General features: G+C 46.1%; 1 long non-coding RNA gene across 1 annotated transcript; it reads right to left on the minus strand.

Annotated features, from left to right (window-relative positions):
- Positions 1-1,074: 1,074 nt before the first annotated feature.
- Positions 1,075-20,827, minus strand: LOC146186659 (uncharacterized). The gene is made up of 3 exons (XR_014707870.1): positions 20,451-20,827; positions 11,180-11,256; positions 1,075-1,348 (listed from the first exon to the last, which is right to left on the minus strand). It is a non-coding gene; the product is annotated as an uncharacterized LOC146186659 (long non-coding RNA).
- Positions 20,828-22,995: the final 2,168 nt, after the last annotated feature.

A 22,995-nucleotide genomic window follows, 5' to 3' on the forward strand; every position in this document is an offset into this window, starting at 1 on the left:
TGGGACCGACATAGGCTGCTCCTGGTGCTGCCCATGGGGGACAGTCGCGGAAACCCTGGGGCTGCCCCAGTGAAGTCAATCAGGGGTGCGCACACAGAAACGACATGGGACTGAATTGAGCAGATGGAGGGCCGCTTAACAATGACCCACAGGAGGCTGACAGGGGCTGCCTGTGTAAAGAGGGGTGCCTACTCAAAGCCGACATAACACCTTCGTGGTTCATCTGAAGGGGATCTTCAGGGGGCTTGCAGGGGCTGTCTATAGAAATGAGGAGTCCATTAAAAGCCAACATGACACCCCTGTGTGCCACCTTAAACGGACCTCATGCGGGTGCTGGGGAGCCAGCCCGCACAAAGGAAGGTTGCCCTCAAACCCCACGTGCCACCCCAATTGGCCAAATTTTTCCCAGGCTGGCTGCCAACAAGGAATTTAGTTTAGCCGCCTACAAGGGTTTTTAATAACCTACGCAAAAACAACTAAATGCCTTTAGTCCCTACAGGGCAGTCACACTGGCCAAAATGCAGCCATATGCATGTATTCACACATGTTATGCAGCACTGTTTGCACAAAATCATTCTGTCCGAAAAATATTAATCTAGCAACTGAAAAAGTCACAAATAGCCCCAGTTGACTAAATACCTACTGTACAGAATGCTGTGCACAATTAATACCAGCTGTGCACAAGTCTCCAAGCACGACATAATGCCACAATGTATTTCCACTAGCGCTAGCCGGCAACAATGCATATCAGTCTAAACGCCAATTCTAGTTAGGCAGCCTTTCTCAAGTGGCCATATAGCAATATGATATAAAGCAGTTACTACCTGTAGGATGAAAGTTTAGTGTTTGTTAAAAGTTTGCACTACATGAACAAATTAATTGTGCGATTATAATAATGTACATATAAACTGCATGTTCATTTGAGGTAATGAGTCCTGCTTGTTAAGAAGAAATAAAAATAAGCGCTGGAAAAGGTGCAGTACACCAAGAGAAGCATATGTTCTAATATTTCGGTATGCTGGCTACAACTGCATAATGTATTCAAAAGTGAAAATCATTTCAGACAAACACAGTTTATTAAATTAACTAACAAGCTCCTACCAACGTCCACATCAAAGGGGCCACATGCATGCATTATGTGTTTTTCATTACGTTTTGTACGAATTTAGGGACCGATAAGTAGGCTTCTTTCCGTGGCACACTTGAGGTCCCAAACAGCTTCCAAGGCGGTAGTCCAAGCTAGGAACCGGTGAGTGGACTTCTTTCTGGGGCACAATTGAGGCCCCAAATGGCTTCCAAAGCGGTAGTTGAGTGATGGCACCTGCAAATATTCTGCACTGAGCAGCAACTGCAAGTACAAATACACAATGCAGCATCAGCATGGCTGTCACCACTCAACTTGATTTTTCATTGTAGTTCTTCAAGGCAGTGATCTTGCAGGAAATACTAAAAGTACTTTTTTGTGTGTAAGGACATGATGCAAAGAAATGCGTTGTGACATGGATCTTATTGTTAAGTGCACATTCCTGAATAAGAAACAAATTTCACTAATGCATCGTAACCAAAAATTCCCTTCACTTAAATGACAAAGTGTAGCTGCGACTAGCTCCATCTAAAGACTAACATCCTACTAGCAGCCGGTATTAGGTCTCAATGCCAATAAACAAAACGTTTCTACGCAAATAATGCAGATATGTTCCAGTTATTTCATGTGCACTGCATCACAACCTAGTAGCCTAATTCAAATGAAAGGAATGCTGCAGAGAAACATCAAACTAAGCAAGACAGATTATTCTGCGGGAGCACAACGATGTTTCTGCGCGGAAAGAAAAATGGAAACGTCCCGAAACTCTCCCACACTCAGAATACACACAAAAATGAACTTTAGTGATGCCATTTCGGTTATATTTTTGTAATAAAGGTCTCCAATCACTCAAGGATCCCTAACAAGGCTAGAAAAGTGGACAGAAATTGATGGCCTCGGTTTATTAAGTGCAGCTAGTCCCGCCTGCACTGGGACAATCTGACATGATACTGCACAGGTTCTGCTGCCTTTCTGCATAAGCCTTGCTGGATGGTCTTAATACATTAAAGGCCCCTTTTTCCAGAAAATCCAGTGTCGTCGTGAGCAAAAAAGCATGGTCATGGGTCCGGCAAGTGGTAGTTGGAGATAGGCTAGCAATAATGTATGGGTCGGCTGCCTGACTTAATGATACCGCATGATATGACAGAGAGAAGGGAAGCCGATATATGTAGCTGATTTTAGGTGTGACTGTGGGATTACTTCTAAGACCTTTGTTTCATGAGTCAGGCGACCTGCAAGTATATTCGTATGGCTGGTAAAGCATGGTTTCAATGTCAAAACAAAAGCCCGAGCCACTAAGCAACTCGCTGGCCTCTCATACTTGTTGGCTATAGCTGTTGGCTGGAAATGCACACATAGGCTTCACATAACCTTCATGAGCTTGCATAAGCAGCCTAACCATTTTTTTATTTTGAAAAATACTGCTTCGCATGCCTGCATCTTGCGCACTGCATGCGTGGTGCCCAGGGCTGGAAATTTAATTAATCATGTGAGAGGTTATCCAACAAACATACGGTACTTCTGTATTTTCAGCACATCTCGTAGCATATTTGCCTATTCACTGCGTAAAAACAGTGAAGAACACAAGCGCACATTACTGACAAAAACACAAATTCACCACACCTGCAGCTGGCACAACAAAGCAGGCAATTTGCAGAACTGAATTGAGAACAAAATCGCCAAACTTATAACCTAGCAAGCACAAACAGATCATGAATGTTGTCGAGCTTGCAGTTATGAACATGCTGTGCACATCAGCTATACGCAGCCCAGGTAGCACAAAGTGGGCTATGAAGGTGGGGCCCCGGTGGGTCCGATGTAGGCAATGCAGGACAGCCCCGGTGGGCTCAATGTGGGTGCTGCAAGAGGGGCCGACGTAGGCCTGAAGGGAGCTGTCGACAAAGCCCCGATGGGCCCCACTAGGGGCCGATGCAGGCAGCCCTTGCGGGGCTGCCCACAGTTTTCCCGCATTGCCAAAAGGGCACATCCTGCCAACTCCCCACAATGATCCTACTTTCGACAGATTCGGGCAGCCGCTCTGGATGAACATTTATTTTTCATTTCGGTTAGCCCCTCAGATAATGACATAGGACTGATACGGGTTCTATAACGCTAGCCGCACTTGGGCTTGCCCACATTATTCTCATAGGGGTCCGTAGCAGGTAATTGATGGGAAGCCCTAGTCCAAGTTTTCCCAAGCAATGTTTATGCAAATAATTAAGTAATTATTTTATACGTGTCTGCTCTTTCTAAACAGCTACAATATTAAATTTTACAATAATTCATAACATTAATCTAGCCTAAATGACTTCAGGTTAATTTTGTTCAGGCTATGGAGATGTATGTTCTGAACAGTAATATGTTCAGGCTATGGAGATGTGTGTTCTGAACAGTAATATTGTGCTGAGAGTTGCAGGCTGTCCACAGCAACCACATAAGGAGCAACAGTTAGCAATCAGTATGTTTTAATATTTTGTAGTGCAATTTGCATGAGCGCGAGAACAAAAGCCATGTAATAATCCTAACCGACTAGACATGGCAACATCTGTTATACAATTCATCTATAATAGTAATTTAGGGCAACATCTAACACAAATAAAGGTGGGAAAGAATGATTGCACAATTGCACTCACGCCTTTAGGACTTACAGCGGTTTTGTGTGGGCAGCCCCAATTGGGCTGGGTGTTGTTTTTGAACCTAAAGCCCACTTGCTTTTGCACGTGCCTTCAAATTCCCCACAAGGGACCAATTTTGGTAACATGCAGGCACGCCCGCCTTCCAGCCCCATTACAGCCGATGTGGGACCTAAAGCGGTTTAGCTAAGGCTGCCTCATTTGGGCTTCACAAGGGCTTGCCCAAATTGAGCTTATTCATATTTCACCTGCCCTCAAGTAACCTACAAGGGGCCGATTGGGGCAGCATGTGGGCATGTTCGTTTTTTTTTGCCCCACTACGGCCGATGTAGGTCCCACAAAGTTTTAGTGGGGGCGGTCTCATTTCGGTTCTATGAGGGCTTTCCCATAAACAGCCCACATTTAGGTTGGATTGCCCTTAAATATCCGACAATGGACCCTTGTGGTCTGGATGCAGGAATGTGCTCTGCATTAGCCCGAGCAATGCCGCTATGGAACCCATGCAGTAGGAACCGGGGCTAGCCCAAATGGGGCTTGCGCACTTTTGCCCCATCGGGGACCGATGCAGGTTTTATGATGGTTGCCCCAGTCCCACTTGCCTACATCGGACCTACTGGAGCCCCACATTCTGTGCTACCTGGGAGGGTTCAGCACTGTTCTATGACACCAGCCTTTGTCTCCATCACATATTCTGCGCTGGCTTTATTCCCTATGCGGCTTTCCTCACATCTAAGTGGCAGCTGTCCATTGCAATGAAAAAATAGTGCTCTTTGAGAAGTTGCATAAATTTCGAGCTCGAACGATGTCGACGATCGCAACCTTTCATCGTAGTCCCTTTACGTCGACTCTCCGAGTGCGTTTTTCTTTTTTTTTGTGTAGACATATAATCTCGCATTTTACTGCCTGTAATATATACATAGTGATGTTTATTCGCTTCACTGGTCGAGTTTGTATTCTTCCTCATTTTCGCATTTTGGGGTTTGAACTGTTGTCGTATTACTTATATGGATTCCGTTACGCGTGGTTTTACCTTGTGTTTTTTCTTGAAAGCAATTAAGTGCATAATATTAGCCTCGCTGAACCTTGCTGAGCCTTGCACGGGCTGACCGACCCTAATAAAGTGAATATTGTCTAACGCTGACTAAGGGCAGTTGGAAGAGATAAAAATCATCTATGCCTCCATGATTTGCTCGTGGCAGCTGTTCGACGAGCAATTTGTGAGGCCCACAGTGTACTAAGCCGAAGACGAACCTACGCGCTGTTAGCTGTGAAGTGTGCAGCTTAGCCCACTTATTTGGAGTAATGGATACAGCCAGGCTGCAAGTTGGAATGCCACTGACCCTTTCTTTGCTCGTGACATGGCACGAAAGCAGGCATTCTATATAACCTATTTATTGTTTGGTCCAAGCTTAACGACTTTGGAGCTCAGAGCTGAGCACTCTGTACGGGGAATTGTGGGTTAGTCACGGGCATACTACCTTCTACCCGCACGTAGCTGCTATAGGTCCGCGCAGGGCAACAGACGGACCGCCAGGAAGGGGGGTGTGCCCATGCTTTGCCACTGGGGAGCTTGGAGCTGAGCCCCGATGAATCCTACGCAGTATATTGTGGGCTAGATGCGGGCATACTAGCTGTTTTCCCGTGCAAATCTGCTTGGGGGTCCGCTCAGACCCGTATGTGGACAGGTGACAGAGGGGGTGCCCACACATCGCCGATTGCAATGCTCACGGCTAAGCCCTGGTATCTCCTGCGTGGGACCTCTGTGGGCTGCCCCTATGTCAAACGAATGGTATACGATTTGCTGGTGCACTCAAATAAAGCACAAATAGCACCAAGGTGTCGGCTACCGTTCACGAGCACTGCGAAACAGCCCTTTTATACTGCCGCACCGCAGCATCAACACGACAGCACAGCCCGAGATGGCATCAAGAGGAGCCGGAGCGGACGTTCGCAGTTTGGCTCATATGGGGCGCCACCATCAAACTAAGATGGCTGCACCCAGGCATTGAAACTAAAAAGGTCTATATCTAGATCAGCCCGACTGAAGAGTCTCGTGATGTCTTCAATGAACATGGCAACCCTTTCATTTGGCTACTACGATCTTCAGTGGAGGGCACGTTCGGCTTTCTCTTTCCTCCCATCGGTACAAATGTTGCCAACAACTCTCGGCGAAAAGCTTCCCAAGTGGAAAAAGAAGCTTTGTGATTCTCGTAACACGTTTTGGCCGAATACAGCAATGAGATGTAGACATTTTGAAACTTGCCCTCACCGTCCCCCTGGTTGAAGCCTGCCACACGGCCGAAACTGGCCAACGAGTCATCAACGTCCTCGAACCTATCATCACGAAACGAAGGGGGTGACCGGGGTGTGTGGAGGACAAACAGTGGCACCGCTCCAGTCTACTGGGGAGTATGGCTGCCTGAGTTAGACGTCATGACTCTTGGAGGTGCTCTCGGGCTGTAGGCCTCGCAGGCGACGACTCGTCTTGTGGACAGGAGTTGTAACCACGCACTCGGAACTGGCTTCAAAGATGCTTTCGAAGTCAGCGAACGCGGGGACGATATCCGGCACGGCGCCACCAAATATCACCGTCAAGAAGCCACAGCAGCCAGCGTAGGTTAGAAGGTAGGTTTAATCACAGTGACACGGCAAGACTGCCGGGAGCGAAATGACGACGAAGAACGATGGGGTCAATAGCATGGCTAAGACCTGGAAAATTGTCCGGTAATGCAGTCCGGCCGCATGACGGCGCCACAAGTGTGATTAGGAATGCAGCAATAACTTTAAATAGATATGTCACGTGTTCGTTATCTTTATGAATAACACCCTTAAATTCGATGTTTGGGTTTCGGGAACACTGTTCCGAAGACGCAATCCGGTCTTCAAGATTTAGAATGTTACGTTCTACTGCGAGACATTTTTCGCGATGCGCTTCGTTTTTTGTAGCAAGACATTCCTTTATTTTAGATTTCTGAATTCAGTTTAGTTCCTCAGTACTGCCGTGATGAATGTCTAGGCTCCGAAGTACCGTTGCAGCAGCTTTTCATGCAGTGCGCGGCGGCGTATCGGTGTCCAAATCCAGACTTGGTTTCCCATCTTGTACTCTGCGTCGCGTCCTAGCAAGTTGTATCGTCGGGCGTCAGTGTGTTTCTTGTCTTTAAGCGCAGCCGTGTAAGCCGTCGGGCTTCCTATGCAGCTGAAGGTAGGCGGCAACGTCCAGGTTCACCTCGTCGGTTATGTGCGGCAGCAATGCGTCGAGTGTCGTCATCGTGGTCTCCCTGCCATACACAATCTTGAACGGTGTCGTTCTGGTTGTCTCCTGGAAGTCCGTCCTATACGCGAAGATCACGTACGGGAAGTGGCATCCCAGGTCTTCTTTTCGGCGTCGACGTACATGGCGATCATGTCTGCGATTATTTTGTTGTGCGCTTCGTAAGCGCATTCGTCCGCGGATGTTAGGCAGTCGTCGTGCGGTGACTCGTTTGACTGTAGTTCAAGATAGTCTGCGTCAGCTCCGCCGTAACAGATGATACCCTGTCCTTGATGAGCACTTCACTGGCGCCGTGTCGCAGTAAAATGCTTTCAAACAACTTCGGGAGTTCTGATATGGTGCCATGAAGCAGGGCTTTTGCTTCGGCGTAATGCGCGATGTAGTTGGTGGGCCCAAATGATCCACTGGTTACCCGTACATGAAATCACAAAGGGGCCGAGCAGATCCATATCAAGTTTTTTTTAAATGGCATATTCCGGGGTTGTATGTTCTTGAGTAGCACAGCAAGTCTGATCGGGGGTGATACCGTCGCTGACATCAGGGCATGTTTTGAAGGAATGGGCAACGTCACAAGGCAACCGGGGCCAGTAGTACTTCTACTGGATTTGCTGCAACGTGCGCGAAAACCCTAAATGCCCAGCTGTGTGCTCATCGGGAAACGCTGGCAGAAATTCCTGCCGGAGGCTTTTAGACACAACAAGAAGCTGCGCGGTCCTGTTGGATGCGAATTTCGTAACGAGGACGTCATTTCTTAACGTGAACGACGACCAATGGCGCCTGAACACAGGAGGGGAGGTGATCTTGCCTTCCAGTTAATCGGCTAAGGTGTTTCATGTCAGGGTCTGATCGCTGCTGCTGTGCGAAACTGCTGACGCTTACAGGTTCCAAGAAGTCGTCGTCGTCGTTTTCTTTTGGGGGAGCGTCGACGGGTGCTCAGGATAAAGAGTCTGCTTCGGAATGCTTGAAGCCCGACTTGTAGCCCAGAGAAATATCAAATTCCTGATAGGCTCCGCGTGCAAGGCGGCCGTAGAGTGTTTCAAATTGGCGAGCCAGCAGAGCGCATGATGATCGCTTACCGCCTTGAATGGTCTGTCATATAGGTAAGGGATGATATATGGAAGGGATGATATAGGTAAGGGAGGATGTATCCCGGATGATCGCGAGGCACTCGTCGGTAATCGAGTAATTGGCTCCAGGTTTTGAAATGAACCTGCTGGTGTATGGCTGTTTCCGGTTCGCCACTTTTCTTGAACTAGAATGGCGCCTAAGCCGACACTGCTGACATCGGTGCGAATTTCAGTTACGTTGTTTTTATCAAAGTGGCCTAGGGCAGGAAGGGACTGTAGGCGACAATTAATGTCGTTGAAGGCTTGTGATTTCGGCGCTTCCTATTTAAAAGGGACGTCAGCCTTTGTAAGCTGAGTCATAGCTCGGCGATGCACGTAATGTTCATGACAAATCGCTGGTAGTAAGCGTATAGCCCAGGAATATGCGCGGTTGTTTGTCGGCGGGTTGCGGGAATTCTGCGATCATAATTGTTTTGAGCGGGCTTGCGCGAACTCCTTCCTTGCTCACAATATGACCAATGAACAGCAGATCCGAGTAGGCAAAGTAGAATTCTATGGCTTTCGTGTTAGCACTGATCATTTCAATAATCCAGCACTGTCTGAAGCTCTTTCAGATGTTATTCAAGCTTGAGTTGAAGACAGCGACGTCGTCTGTGTACACCAGACATATTTTCTACTTTAAGCAAGCCAACACGATTTCCATTACTTTCTGGAGCGTCGCTAGTTTAGCTCAGAGGCCGAAATGCGTTACTTTGAACACGAAGACGCCGTTTAACGTGATGAACGCGGTTTTCTCGTGGTCTCTTTCGTCGACCTTGGTTTGCCAGTACCTGCTCTGTAGATCCATCGACGAGAACTACTTAGCATTGCCGAGCCGATGCAGTGCGTCGTCGGCGCAGGGGAGCGGGTGGAAATCCTACTTTACTCTGCTGTAAAGCGGCAGTAACCAACGCAGAAGTGAAGTGTTTCGTCTTTCATCACCAGAACAACGGGAGCTGCCCATGGGCTATTTGATGGCCGAATGATGTCGTCACGAGGCATTTCATCTACTTGCTCCCGGATGGCTTGGCATTTTTGCGGCGATACGCGAAAGGGTTTTGGACAAAGAGGCCGGACATGTTCGTCTGTGATAATGCGGCGCTTTGTCAACAGCGTTTGTCGCAATTTCGACGCTGATGAAAAACCCTCCCGACAGCTTTCAAAAACAGTGCGAATCTTCGTTTGGCTCATCCGGGGTAGGGCAGGGTTGATATCGAAAGTCGCGAGCTGGCCTTGGTCAGTTTGTATATTAGTGAGTTCACTAGGAAAGGTGAGGACGCCTATGATGTCTCCTAACTCGTCGAGAAAGGTGACCATTGTTCGCTGTTGAGATGTCGGTTTTAAGTTGGTTACCGTCACTTTAGCTTGTCCATTCCGGAAATGGGCGATGCCTCTTGCGAAACCAAGTCCTCTATCAGTAATACTGGGTGTTCCCTCCGACGACACCTTAGGCAATGGCGATTGCTTCGATACCCAAAGAGACGATGATGCTTGATCGCGGTGTTACGGTCCATTCTGTCTCGAGGACGTTAAGAGCAACGGGATTCGTCGTAGTTGATATAGCAGGTATGGTTTTGTCCGTCGAGAGCTTGATAATCTTAGATCGGAGGTAGATGATCGCCCGATGTTTATTCAGGAAATCCGTGTCCAAAATTAATTTCGCGCGAGCATTGTTGTAGGACGACGACGCTCTCAGGGTAGGTACGCTCATTTTCTGTAACCATTGCGGTGCATCGCCCCGACGGAATAATAAGGTTACCACTAGGTAGGGATGAGAGGGCCATCCCACATGGTCGTCACTATCTTGAGCTGGGCGGCTACCTGTCCACTTATGATAGAATAATTAGCTCCGCTGTTAACGAAGGCAATAAATACGCGACCTTCTGTATCCACTTCAAGGTCACTTGCCGTGACCTTGAATGGTTGTCGACGGTAGTATGGTTACTGCCTCAGTGGACACTGAATCTGACTATTCTGTCATCACGATGATCATTGCTGTTTTTGCATTGTGCGTGAGCCTTGGCGTCTGATCTCGGATCCATCGTGTACTGAGGTCGCAGCCGGAGCACACAGTTTTCACTTGCTTGAAAGGCAGTCTCCGCTTAGAGCCTGGTGGCGTCGTCGTGGCTGCTATCGTCGTGTGTAGCGGCGGTGTCACATTGAAGTCTGGGCGCGTCGAGGGAGTTTTCATAAGGAGCGTCGGCGTAATAACGGCGTCGCCGTTTCTCGTTGTCGGCGGCGGATGATCTTCGTTAGTTAGCCGTGAAGCAACATCACCTCCAAAGGTTGCTACCTTTAGTTTCTCCTCCGGCTCTTGGGGACCCTAGTCGCACACTATCATCAACGTTGCGGCCTAGTGCAGCAATGAGGGTCATGTATGGGGATGGGACCTGAACGAACGGCTTGGGGGCGCATACCCACCACTACGCAGATAGCTTGTTTTATTTTTGGGGATCGTTGACCGGGGCGTGGTCGTGGGGCATCTAATGCAAATCTGCGGTGGCCGATTCGTCGGTACGGGCAGTGGCGCAGAATGTGGCCGGCCTCACCGCAGTAAAAGCATAGTGGGCGGTTGTTTGCAGTCCTCCAGGCGTCGCACTTGCGCAACGGGCGTTCATAAGCATGGCGGACGGGAGCGTAGGGGCGACGTTCCAGAACAGTCTTTCATGTTGAGGGGGCTCGTAAGGGCTTGTCGGGTGCAGGACGATGTAATGCAGCAGCATAGTTAATTCCTGCTTCTTGTGGCACTGATGTGGTTGGAGCCAATATTGGAAGATCACCGAGTGCCTGCTGGACTTCTCATGGACGACGTCAGCGAGCGAAGCTAATTGAGATTTCATGGGAGAGGGAAGGAGTCGCCGCAGATCTTCTCGGACATCTTCACGGATAAGCTCCCGCCAGACGTTGTCAACATTGGACGTAGCGTGCGAGCATACAGCGCAGACTTGAACTGGACGGCGATGTCATAAAGAGTCGCAATGTTTCAATGCTGGAGGCTCCCGTGACCAGCTCCTCAAAGGTTTTCGGCGGGTTTCCGCAAGGCAGGCAAAAAGAGACTTCTTATGCCTTGATTCAGAAAGCTCACCTTTCGTGGCGAAAGCAGCACTACAACAGCCAAAGCGAGACCAGGGGTTGCCGCAGCTCCGTTGTGAAGAGGCGTAGCTACGAGAAGAAAAGAAGTAGAAGAAATAGAGACGGCAATGAAGATGACGAAGAAGAAGAAGATAAAAAAGAAGACGAAGAACACTTGGTCACCCGCAGCTAATTCTTTCGCTCCACATTCGGTTCAGCATTGTTGAATCCTTGCCATTTTTTAATGTGAAAGCATTGCTTCGCCATGTTCACAGATTTATGTCAGCAGATCGCGTCCGGAAAACGTGTCCGCAAAATCGTGTCTGCAAAATCGTGTCTGCAGAAGTTGTAATTGAGAAGTGGTAGAGGTAATGAGCGATGTCGATCAATAGAGGGAGACGTAATATTGTGTCCGAACATAATTATACCAGAAAAGTAACTAGGTAAATAATCACAAGCAAAAATGTAAAAGTGTAGGCAAAAACTGTCTCATTAGCCATTGGCTGCGTTTCCATGTAGGCGAAACAAAGTGGCGTCCGTGTGCTGTGCGATGTCAGCGCACGGTAAAGATCCCCAGGTGGTCGAAATTACTCCGTAGCCCTCCACTACGGCTCCCCTTTCTCTCTTTCCACTTTCACTCCCACCTTCATTCCTTCCCTTACGGCCCGGTTCAGGTGTCCACAGAGCAAGTGTGACAGATACTGCGCCTTTCCCTTCCTATGAACCAATTAAAGCTTGGCGTCCTATTTGAATGTATCAAATACTAAAATAGGTAAATAATTTAGTCAAATAGGGTGATACCATCATCATCATCATGATCATCATCAGCCTGACTATACCCACTGCAGGGCAAAGGCCTCTCCCATATTTCTCCAGTTAACCCGGTTTTGTGCTAGCTGCATTCACTTGACCCCTGCGAACTTCTTAAACTCATCCGCCCACCTAACTTTCTGCCGCCCCCTGCTACGCTTTCCTTCCCTTGGAATCCAGTTTGTTAGCCTAAGCGACCATCGGTTATCCTCTCTTCGCACTACATGTCCTGCCCATGTCCATTTCTTCTTAATTTCCACTAGTATGCCGGTAACTTGAGTTATTTCGCTGACCCATTCTGCACGCTTCCTGTCTTTTAATGTTACCCCTACCATTTTTCGTTCCATAGCCCTCTGGGTTGTCCTCAACTTAAGTAGAACTCTCTTGGTTAGCCTCCACGTTTCAGCCCCATAGGTGAGTACAGGTAAGATGCAACTGTTGTATACTTTCCTCTTGAGCGATACCAGTAAGCTGCTAGTCATAACCTGCGAGCGCTCGCCAAATGCGCTCCATCCCAATCTTATTCTTCTTGTTATTTCCTTTTTATGGTCCGGATCTGCGGTTACTACCTGTCCTACTACTTCCCTTCGCATACTACTTCCAGTACTTCGCTACCTAATGTAAAATGCTGTTCCTTACCGAGGCGGTTGAACATTACCTTAGTCTTCTGCATATTGATTTTCAAGGCTACCTTTCAACTTTTCCTGTCTAGGTCATTAATCATTATTTGCAGTTCATTCCCCGAGTTGCTTAGCAAGGCAATGTCATCAGCAAATCGCAGATTACTGAGGTATTCTCCACCTACCCTTATCCCTTACTGCTCCCATTCCAAGTCTCTGAATACTTCCTCTAACCAAGCTGTGAATAGTACTGGGGAGATTGTGTCTCCTTGCCTAACACCTTTCTTTATGGAAATTGTGTTACTTTCTTTATGCAGAACTATGGTTGCTGTGCAGCCACTATATATATCTTTCCGCACTTTCACGTACGGCTCGTCTACCCCCTGATTTCGCAATGCCTGCATCACCGCCGAGGTTTCAACTGAGTCAAATGCTTTTTCGTAATCAATGAATGCTATGTATAAGGGCTGGTTATATTCTGAGCATTTTTCTATCACCTGATTGATGGTATGAATATGATGGATAGTAGGGTACCCTTTCGAAACCCTGCTTTATCCTTTGCTTGATTGCAATCTAAGGTTGTCCTTATTATATTAGCGATTGCCTTAGTAAATACCTTATACGTAACAGACAGTAAGCTGACGGGTCTGTAATTTTTAAGGTTCTTAGAGTCCCCTTTCTTATGAATTAGGGTAATGTTTGCATTCTTCTATGGTTCCGGTACCGTCGATGACACCAGGCACTGTGTATACCGTGTGGCCAGTTCTTCTAGCACGATATCCCCCTCCTTCAGCAAATCTGTAGTTATCTGATCCTCTCCAGCTGATTTCCCCCTTTTTATAGTTTCTAGGGCATTCTTGACCTCGTCCTTCGTCACTGGTGGAACGTCTGACTGTTTTTTCTCTACCGCCAACCTTATTACGGTCCTGACTACTTTGACTACTGTAGAGACCTGTATAGAACTTATCTTGAACTTATCTGATTATATCGTCTATATTCGTTTATGACGTTGCCCGCTTTGTCCCTTTTCGCATACATCTGGTTTTTGCCTATGCCCAATTTCTTCCGTACCGCTTTAAGGCTTCCCCCGTTCTTCACAGCATGCTCAATTTTCTCCATATTATACTTCTTTATATCGGCCACCTTGCGCTTATTGATTAGCTTTGATATCTCGGCCAATTCAATCTGGTCTGTTGGATTGGAAGCTTTCATACTCTGGCGTTTCTTAATCAAATCATTCGTCTCCTTAGACAGCTTACCGGTATCCTCTCTAACTATCCTACCGCCTACTTCTACCGCGCACTCAGTAATGATATCTCTGAAACTATTGTTCCTTGCTTCTAGGGTAATATCTCTGTCCTCGGTTAGAGCTGAATACCTATTCTGTAGCGAGATCCTGAACTCTTCTGCCCTCCCCCTCACCGCTAATTCGTTGATGGGTTTCTTTCTTACTAATCTGTTGCGTTCCTTCTTCTGATTTAGGCTAATTCGGGACCTTACCATTCTGCGGTCACTGCATCGCACTTTCCCGATTACCGCTACATCCTGCATAATGGCGGGGGTTGAACACATTATGAAGTCGATTTCATTTTTAGTATCCCCGTTAGGAATTTTCCATGTCCATTTCCGGTTCTTCAGTTTGCTGAAGAAGGTATTCATGATTCGTAAGTTATTGCGCTCTGCAAACTCAACTAGTAACTCCCCCCTGCTATTCCTAGAACCAATGCCATAGTCACCTACTGCCTTGTCTCCTGCCTGCTTTTTCCCTACCTTGGCATTGAAGTCGCCCATTAGTACACTCTACTGCGTCTTTACTTTTCGCATTGCCGATTCTACATCTTCGTAGAAGCTTTCAACTGCCTGGTCATCATAACTATATGTAGGTGCATAGGCCTGTACAACCTTCAGTTTACACCTCTTATTAAGCCTAATTACGTTGCCTGCCACCCTCTCATTAATACTATAGAATTCATTCATATTACCCGCTATATACTTATTGGCAAGGAAACCTACTCCTAGTTGCCCCTCTGGTAAACCTCGATAACACAGTACATGCCCACCTTTCAGTACAGTATACGCCTCATTCGGCCTCATTCGGCCTCCTAACCTCACTAAGCCCTATGACATCCCACGTCATACCCTCTAGTTCCTCTAACAGTGTTGTGTAGAAAAGCGCGAGAAAAAAAAACGACAGGCACGAAGGAAGACAAGACGAGCGCTGCTTCTAGCTTCACTAGATAGGGTTCTAGCATTAAAGGTTGCCAGGGTCAGTTTCCAATGGCGGCCTGTCCAGCGGAGCCAAGCATTCTTAGCACCCCCTGCTGCGTCACGGGTCTGACCGCCGCCGTGGTCAGTTCCGCAGCAGCTGGTGACTGAGGGCCGGGGTTTTGTGGAGCTTATCATGAGAGGTTGCGGCCAATTACTGCACCAGGGTGGCCAACTCCTGTTCTGGGGAGGGAATGCGTTGCCGGAGGTGTTCACCGGCATCAGCTCGCACCCCAAACCTGTTTATGCAATTCCATCGACACAGGGATTTTTTTTTTTTTTTAATCCGGTGAATTTTTTATTCTTAGGCAAAATTCGAAGGTGAGTGGGTTCATTATGCGAGTCATAAGTGGGTTTGTTACACGAGTAAATAGTCTAAATTTACTGTAATGCAAATGGTTTTTGCCAGCTTTTCAAAGCAATTCAATAATTTGAACATCGGACAATTCGAACTGTTCCCGGTTCTGCGAAGTTCGAATTAACGAGCTTTTACTGTTATTACAAAACGAAAATACCTCAACAACACAGTGGTAACTGTCCTTTTGAAGTATATTTTAGAGTACATCACCTTCACCGAAAAAAAGGCCTACTTAAAAGAAATCTGCTCGTTGTATACCTATAAGTAAAAGCGAAAAGATGCGAGGCAAGCACAATAAATAAGCAGCAGCACCAGGCGAATGTTCCGATTCTCAACTGATAAGCTGCTCAGAATAGCTCTGATTGCTGAGCAGTAAGCCATGAGAACAAGATGGTTAAACGAAGTTGGAGTTATGGCTGCAAGAGTGCAAAGCCTGGCCTTTTTGCTTACAGATAACATTAGGAACAGGACCAGCTGAGGTTTCTAGAAGATAATGGCCTCAATGACCTACTCTATCTTGCTGAAAGCCTCATATTGTGCCACCTGGCAACCGTTCGAAAAAGAAAAAGAATATAGGCGACAGATACAGCCATGCTAGTGGTCATAGTTCACATACAGTGTGCAGCCTGTCTATTCAAAATGTGGTACTGGGATGTGTGGCCCAGAACTAAGTCTGCAGTATCCTTGAGTACAGCACATCATGGAAATGCTGCAGAGAAATCCACCATGTCTTGCTAACCAATCAGAAAAGAATGCAGTAGGAAACGGAAATTACATAGCAGAATACAGAAGAACTTTAAAGACTAGATGGTAAACACAGCTTTGCTAGGTATTCAGCATGGCATAAACCAGCGCCTCTTCTATTTTTACGATGCCAACCGAATCACCTGCTTCACAATGGGAGCCATCGGTACACCTCACTTCAGTCAGTCGTCGCGGTTAAGCGCTAACCTTAGGTACAAGCTACTTGCGTCTGAGCTCGCGGCACTGGCGTTCTGGTTATCGCTCGCTCCTACGCATACACCACGTACTTGCCTGAATCTTGCTTCATACTCCTTTTGGTTTACCTCTCGTTTCATTACGGCGCGGCACGTTTTCGAATGCCAACTGGCGAGATCGGTGTCTTTGCTCATCATTGGTACAGGTGATGACTTTGACGTTCGCTGCACTTATAACCTGAGCACGGTGGCAAGCATACTAGAGGCATATTTTGAGGTGGTTTCAAAGCTTACTGCTGTCCATTGCGAGACAAATAAAACATTTTAAGTAGTTATGATCATTCCTTTCTCCCACAAAATCAAAAGAGATGCCAAACTGATAGCTCATGTGGCAGCCAGCAAGTGCTTTGGCATCAGCTGCAGCGCCATGCATTTTCGAATGGCGTTCACATTCATCTTCTTAAACCAATCGTAGCTGCAAGCTACGGCAGACAGCTAAAAATCTTTGTCGGATGTAATGATGCCAGATTATCCGGGCAAAAGTACAGCAACAACTTGAAAGCTACTGATACTTGGCAGTTTCGAGAAATGCCTTCTCAGGGAAGATTTACCATGCCTTACTTATCATTCTCCTATTTTCCTTGCTAAGCTTGACTTGAATCTAAAACCAATATAGGTAAATGTATTGCTCTATGATTTCATATTTCTGCCCAGCAGTGTCAGTGCCAAAATATTGCAGTATGTAGCTTAAAAACATACATGGTCCCAACAAGTCACCACAGCCTTCCATAGCGACGCCATGGCAATGCCAACGCCTCTCTTCAAGACTGGTGCTTTCAGCAGCTCCACGATAAGCAGCATCACAAACAGCAGGCTCCACAACGTGTCAATAGACCGTTTTCGCGGCGAGGAGGAAAATAGCCTCGAACCGGAACGCGCTGCGCGGCTCCTCCTGTCTGGTATGTGGGGACGCGGGGAAAGCAGCGGGGGCGGCAGGGCATTCTACGGAGAAAGGGCACACGTTGCAGTCTTTTGCACAAGAAATGTCTTGAATAGCCGCAAAGTATCTAAGCCGATTAGCTGATGTGAGCGATGTGCTGTCTTTCCCTGTTCTGTCTTCTTTCGTCCCTTTCTTTCCTTCATTTCCTTAATCGTTTCATTTCCGCCGGCCGCAGTTTAGCTGCTAAGAGCTGCCGCGGTTAACGCAATCTTTTTTTTTTACTCAGTTGTTTGCGTTGAAAAAAAAAATAACAACCTAAAGGAGATGATTAACAGAAGATAAACTATTAACAGCGGTGGTATGCGCGTGTGTTGCTCTACACTGTTCCACTTGCAACTCACTCAATTGGGCGAAGACGAGCAGCTTCTGAATTTTAAGCCCCAACCGAAAATGTTTCGCTTTGGCAGCCTTTCGGGCGAGTTCCAAACACTGTGTTTGTAGAGTAGGGACCGGAAAAACTTAATATCCGTGCAACAGCGGCAGACTTTGGGCAACAAGCGGATGATATTCCTTGCGGCAAATATTTACGAGATGCCGCCAGGTAAAGAAGAACTATTTCGATTCAGTCACCTGAGGTTAACGCAAGTATGAAAGAACCTGTCCCACTTGAAGACAACGATATACTAATAAATTGGTTGTCAACTTATTTAGTGAAACAGCGGAAAAATATTTTTTTTGAAAACACGCATCTCGTAAGATTTTGCTGCCGATAATAAATGGGAATATGATCATAGGAATAGCAGCGATTGCTTGCAGTAAGCAAACCTTGCGACGAAAAATGGACTATATAATTGTCGACAAAAGCAACTTTCGATGAGGCCATTATGGGACATAATTTAGGGTCCCTATTCCTTAGGTATCACTTGTCCATTTTATCTTGTATTTTAATGTCAGCATGACGGCAGCGTCAGACAAACGCAACTTACGCCCAGTCAGAGAAATTGCAGGATAGCAGCTTCCGCTGTTAACAAGTCATCGCTATTCCTCGCACATACCAGCAAACAGGTTGTCGAGTCATGTAGGCAATGCTGAAATCCGATTGCCCTGCCTGATTGTCACTCAACAAAAGTAGCCAGGGTAGAGTAAATGGATCCGAAATGGATAATGGATACTTAAGAATAGAACCCCAGTAGAGGTGTGAAAACTTCCGCAGTAGCCGCTCAAGCAGTAAAGAGTATATGAAGGATCGGTTGACCCAACAAATCTAGCGCGATTAGCATTGCTCCTAAACGTGACATGAAACCGCTACATTCGCTTTCTTTCTTTCCTCAAATTGTTACGGTAAGCCGTCCCTAGAAATCATTTAAAAATAAAAAGTAGATCGAAAGCTGCAATCACTGCCATTGATGAGCCGCCGCCTCTCTGTGCCACAAAGTTACACACTAATTGTAACCAGGCTTGTAGCCTTCAGCCGACCTGATCAGGAGCATAATTTTTTGTCATTTCTGACCGAATGGCTTCGCTGCTACTGAAAACTTTTTTCTTTCAGCTAGGTACTTTCAGAAAGCAAAAATTTGAACGCGAAAGCTCCAAAATGCCGATTTCCGCTACTTGTCGCCTGTTCCGCGGATGGGACCCCACATACCAGCATGGCGGTTGTTCACAACTCAGCCGCTAGATGGCGCCACATACACAAAATGGCAGCGCCCATGATAAAACGGTCTATACCAGACAGGCAGCCTGATGACAATGAGGGATGCAGAGTGCCATCCCATGAAGGAAGAGGGAACATTATAAAAATGTGCTTTCCCCGCTTTTCACTGTGCGGCGGCGCTGCTCATTCAACTAGCATCTCTGCCCCACAAAGAGAACAAGTGCGAAAGCTAGCCAACGGGGGTAGTAGGAAAGGACGACATAAGAGGGCCATCGATGGCCTGATCAGCCGTACTTGGCAGGCATTGTAAAAATAAAGAAGGCGCTGCATAAACAAACGGCTTAGAAACGGTTGACTGCATTCTGAAAAGCTTCTTCGGGTCAAAAGCCTCAGCCATATTCCACAGCCAGCTCTCTCCTGGCTTCTCTCTTTCGAAGCTTTTGTGAACATGATATTGCAGCAACATTGTCATAACCCCGTTTTCCCCACCATGGAGACAGCTGCATTATTAGTTGCATTATTAGCCACCAAATCAATCACAACCACTGGAGAAGATAGGGAAGTAGAGCAACTGGAAGTCTACATGCCAGCATGAAAATAAAGCCCAAAGCCATGGAAAGAAGTGTACAATCACGCATCCACAAATCTCAAATTAGAGTCCTGGCTGGAGTCACCAAGACAAAAAATCATTTTTTTTTTCAATTTCTATCCTGTATTTCTTTTCCCTATTGTGACTGGCTGGAGCGATGCCTTCACTACCACCTGGATATGCTAGCTGGCAGGACAGATCAATGACAAAATAAAAAGCGGAATTTCTCCGCCATGCCAGCCTTACTTTAGTCTTTGGAATAGGAATTCAAAAAAAAAAAAAATAACGGTTGTCATTAAACAACATCGTGCTCGCTGAGACGATTTTCTGGGTCTTCAAGTGCATGTTTTGCTTTTTCTTTTAGGCATTTGTGCATTCAACCCACTTAGCAATTCGAGCAAATGCAGTTAACTATGCTGTTGCACATTATAATTTCCACTCTCTTACTGTAAATCACCTAGGCAGGATACGAAGTAAAACGCACGAAGGAATCAATTGGCAAGAAGCGTGAAATTTTGTCACTGTATATAGTGTTGCTGCATGCAGTCCGTGCACTGAAACATCAGTAGGCTGCCTGACATATCACGTAATCCGTAGACTATGGTTCGGTACCGCCACACATTCAGTATTCTTTAGACGATCATGGCTGTAGCGCAGTACGCTTACGGCGAAAAGGTCAATCGATAAAAAGTGAAAAGGCGTGCAAAGATGCCGAATTTTAATGGAAAACAGAGGTATAGCCGCGCATTTAGGCGTGCTCATCTCAAAGTATAGGAAAACGCTCATGTCACCAACGTGCCCACAAACATGCGAACTGGCAAAACTATAGCGCTGAATTACCAATATGTACTGTACATAGATTGTACCAAACGACCCGAGCCACAGACCCGAACCAATATCACAGGTATACTAGACTCGTCAACACAAATTCCCGCGTAATAAGTTAGTGATGTACTGGCAGAAAGCTATCGAACGTGATTTAGGTGCCAAGTGCAGTTACAGAACGAACTTTACAAATGAGCAGAGAAAATGCACGTTTTGATATGCAAAGAATAAACGAAGACCACGTCAGTCGTTACGGGGTTATAGATGAAAAAAGGAGCCACTCACCTAAATCCATGATTCTACTGTGAGCGATTGATCAGTTGCTGCAGCAGTCAAAAATTAATCGTGCTAGCTGTAAAGCCGTCCGACCAGCAATGACATACCACTGACAGCCAAATAAAGGTTCGTTGCAGCTGCCGCGATGCACACCTCACAAGTCTCTTCCTGTTTAGCGCCACAGGCGATTTTGTAGTACGTACACAGGCGCAGACTTCTATATTACCTCAGATAATGCACACAAGAAACGCCAATAGCAAACGGCGTGGTTCATGAGAACTTTGAAGCACCCAAACTGAGTGCGCTAATGACGTAGTCGCCACAACATCGTAACGTTCGGGCTTTCCCGCCGTCCAGACCACCGCGTGCAACGCAGCCAATCGTTCGGCAAATGACGCCGCTTTTAAAAAAGTTGGTCACGCGCGGCGCGTGTGCGCATGCATGTCTCTTTTGGCATATCTCCCGTCCTGTCGGCACATAGGTCCTGTCGGCACATAGGTTACTGTGCAAAGGTTACTTGGCAAGAATTTGATGGTAACCTTTGAAACGCTAGAACAATTGGCCGTTGTAACCTTTAGTATGTGCAAAAATAAATAAAACATGACCAAAAAACGAAAACTGGCGACTTGTAACCTTTGCTACATAGGTTATTGACATCTAAATGTTACATTATAGGATACTGTATTTAGAGTGTACCCACTAGTCTTCTACATTAAATACGGGTCCAATACGAAGGAGATCCCAAACGAAGGTTCGCGAAACTGAAATGGAGGAAAATATCTTACTGATCGTAGTTCGCCTCAAATATGCCATCAGAGGGGAGGCGTGCCGAAGTAGAAGCGCCATGCCCTTGAACTGGGTGCACATTTCCTCAGTTCAGTTAATTTATTAGTGATATCGACTCATGGAAGGTATGAGGACTGAGATTTTATTTGCACTAGAATTCTATGTAGGAATATAAGTAAAGTGAGACAAGATAAACTAAGCTAGCAACGGTAACATTCGTTCTGATAGTACGGTCTCGGAGAGCTAGGCAAGCTAGGGAAACTGGATATGCAAATAGGTGGGTCGCTTCTTAAAATGCATAGTTGGGCAGATATGAAATTAGGTAACCAGGCATGCAAGATGAGTGGTAAATTGTACGTGGTCATTGTAAGCTTAATCTGTAATTGTCTATTGCTGTGACAAAAGGAAGGGAGTTCAGTATAAGGTTACATCACGGAATTTCCTAATACAGAAATAATGGACCGGCATTTTTTAGGATAATAGATTATTTATCTGTGCTCGAGCCATTATGGAAGCTGGATGTCAAGCAGTTGTAAATTGCAAAAGTAAATGCGGCGACATGTAAGTATACGCTCGCTCGTCTCTCCTTCATTACAATACAAAAATTGCTCTCATGCCAAATTTATTTCGTGCAAATTTTTCCAAATAAACGCAGCATATGTGCATGCATTAGGAATACATGTGGAACCATTTTGTATACCGCGGAAAGGAAAATGAAAATAACTTTGGAAACAAAATGATATCAGCCGTGCGTATGCATCAGCAAATATGTGTGCTGCGCTGCTTCTCAGCTCTGTTTAGGTGCCTGGTGCCCTCTTTTCGGCCCGTTCGCAGGCGTTGAAAAGAATTTAAAATTCAAATTGAAATAGTTTATTTATAATTCAAAACATACCAAAATTGTATCCAACACTATTTGAACCCGCGTAGCCAAGGACAAGTCATGGGTCCAAAAAATGAAATACAAAGGTGAAGACATTTCGCTTGCTTCAAACGCCAAAAAAATCTATGGAATAGATAAGGCAATAGCTTCGGCATGTAGCTTCGGTAGTTGGGTGCTAAAACTATTTTTCATGCAAACCTAGCTAGGCTAGTGGTTTATGTTCAAAACACTTGAGCCAACTAAGTACCAACCACAAGATAAAACCTCACTGTAAACACATACTTAGACTATGAACATCAATATGTGGAGCAATTTATAGTATTTATACGCGATTAGAAGAGGTGATTTCCTATGCAAGGCAATCATTCCAGTTTGTGAAAAGTCGATGAACAATATCACCACGAAAAAGCACAAATGGAATAACTAAAAAATGAAGCGCCGAATATTTTTGTTCAATAAAATGCACTGAAGATGCACTAGAAAAATGACCATGATTATCGCGTTAGTATGAGGGCGCCTCGTGCCACTGTAAGCGCTTGCGTGCAGTGTGAAGCCTTCGGACTTGTGCCGACGCTCCTGTCTGTTTGATTATGATTTTATTTTACGAGACCTCAACTCACAGGTGACTTAGCGGCAAAGTTAGAGGTACCTTGAAACGTTCTTATACACACAATTCTTATACGTCGCTACATGTTCGTTAAGTCCGGGATTTCTATCATTTGCTCCTGCTGACTTTGAAAGAATATATCATGTCTTATATCAGCCAAGATGAGCAAGTACAGATTTAGCCAAAGTACTTAAATACAAAATATATAATAAAAGCCTGGCCTACCAGGGCTAGCCCTATTAAAATATCCCGTTTGATAGAAAACTGCATCATACAGAAAC

This window comes from Amblyomma maculatum, chromosome 6 (genome assembly GCF_055883805.1).
Source record: "Amblyomma maculatum isolate TAMU_Amacu chromosome 6, ASM5588380v1, whole genome shotgun sequence".
NCBI lineage: Eukaryota > Metazoa > Arthropoda > Arachnida > Ixodida > Ixodidae > Amblyomma > Amblyomma maculatum.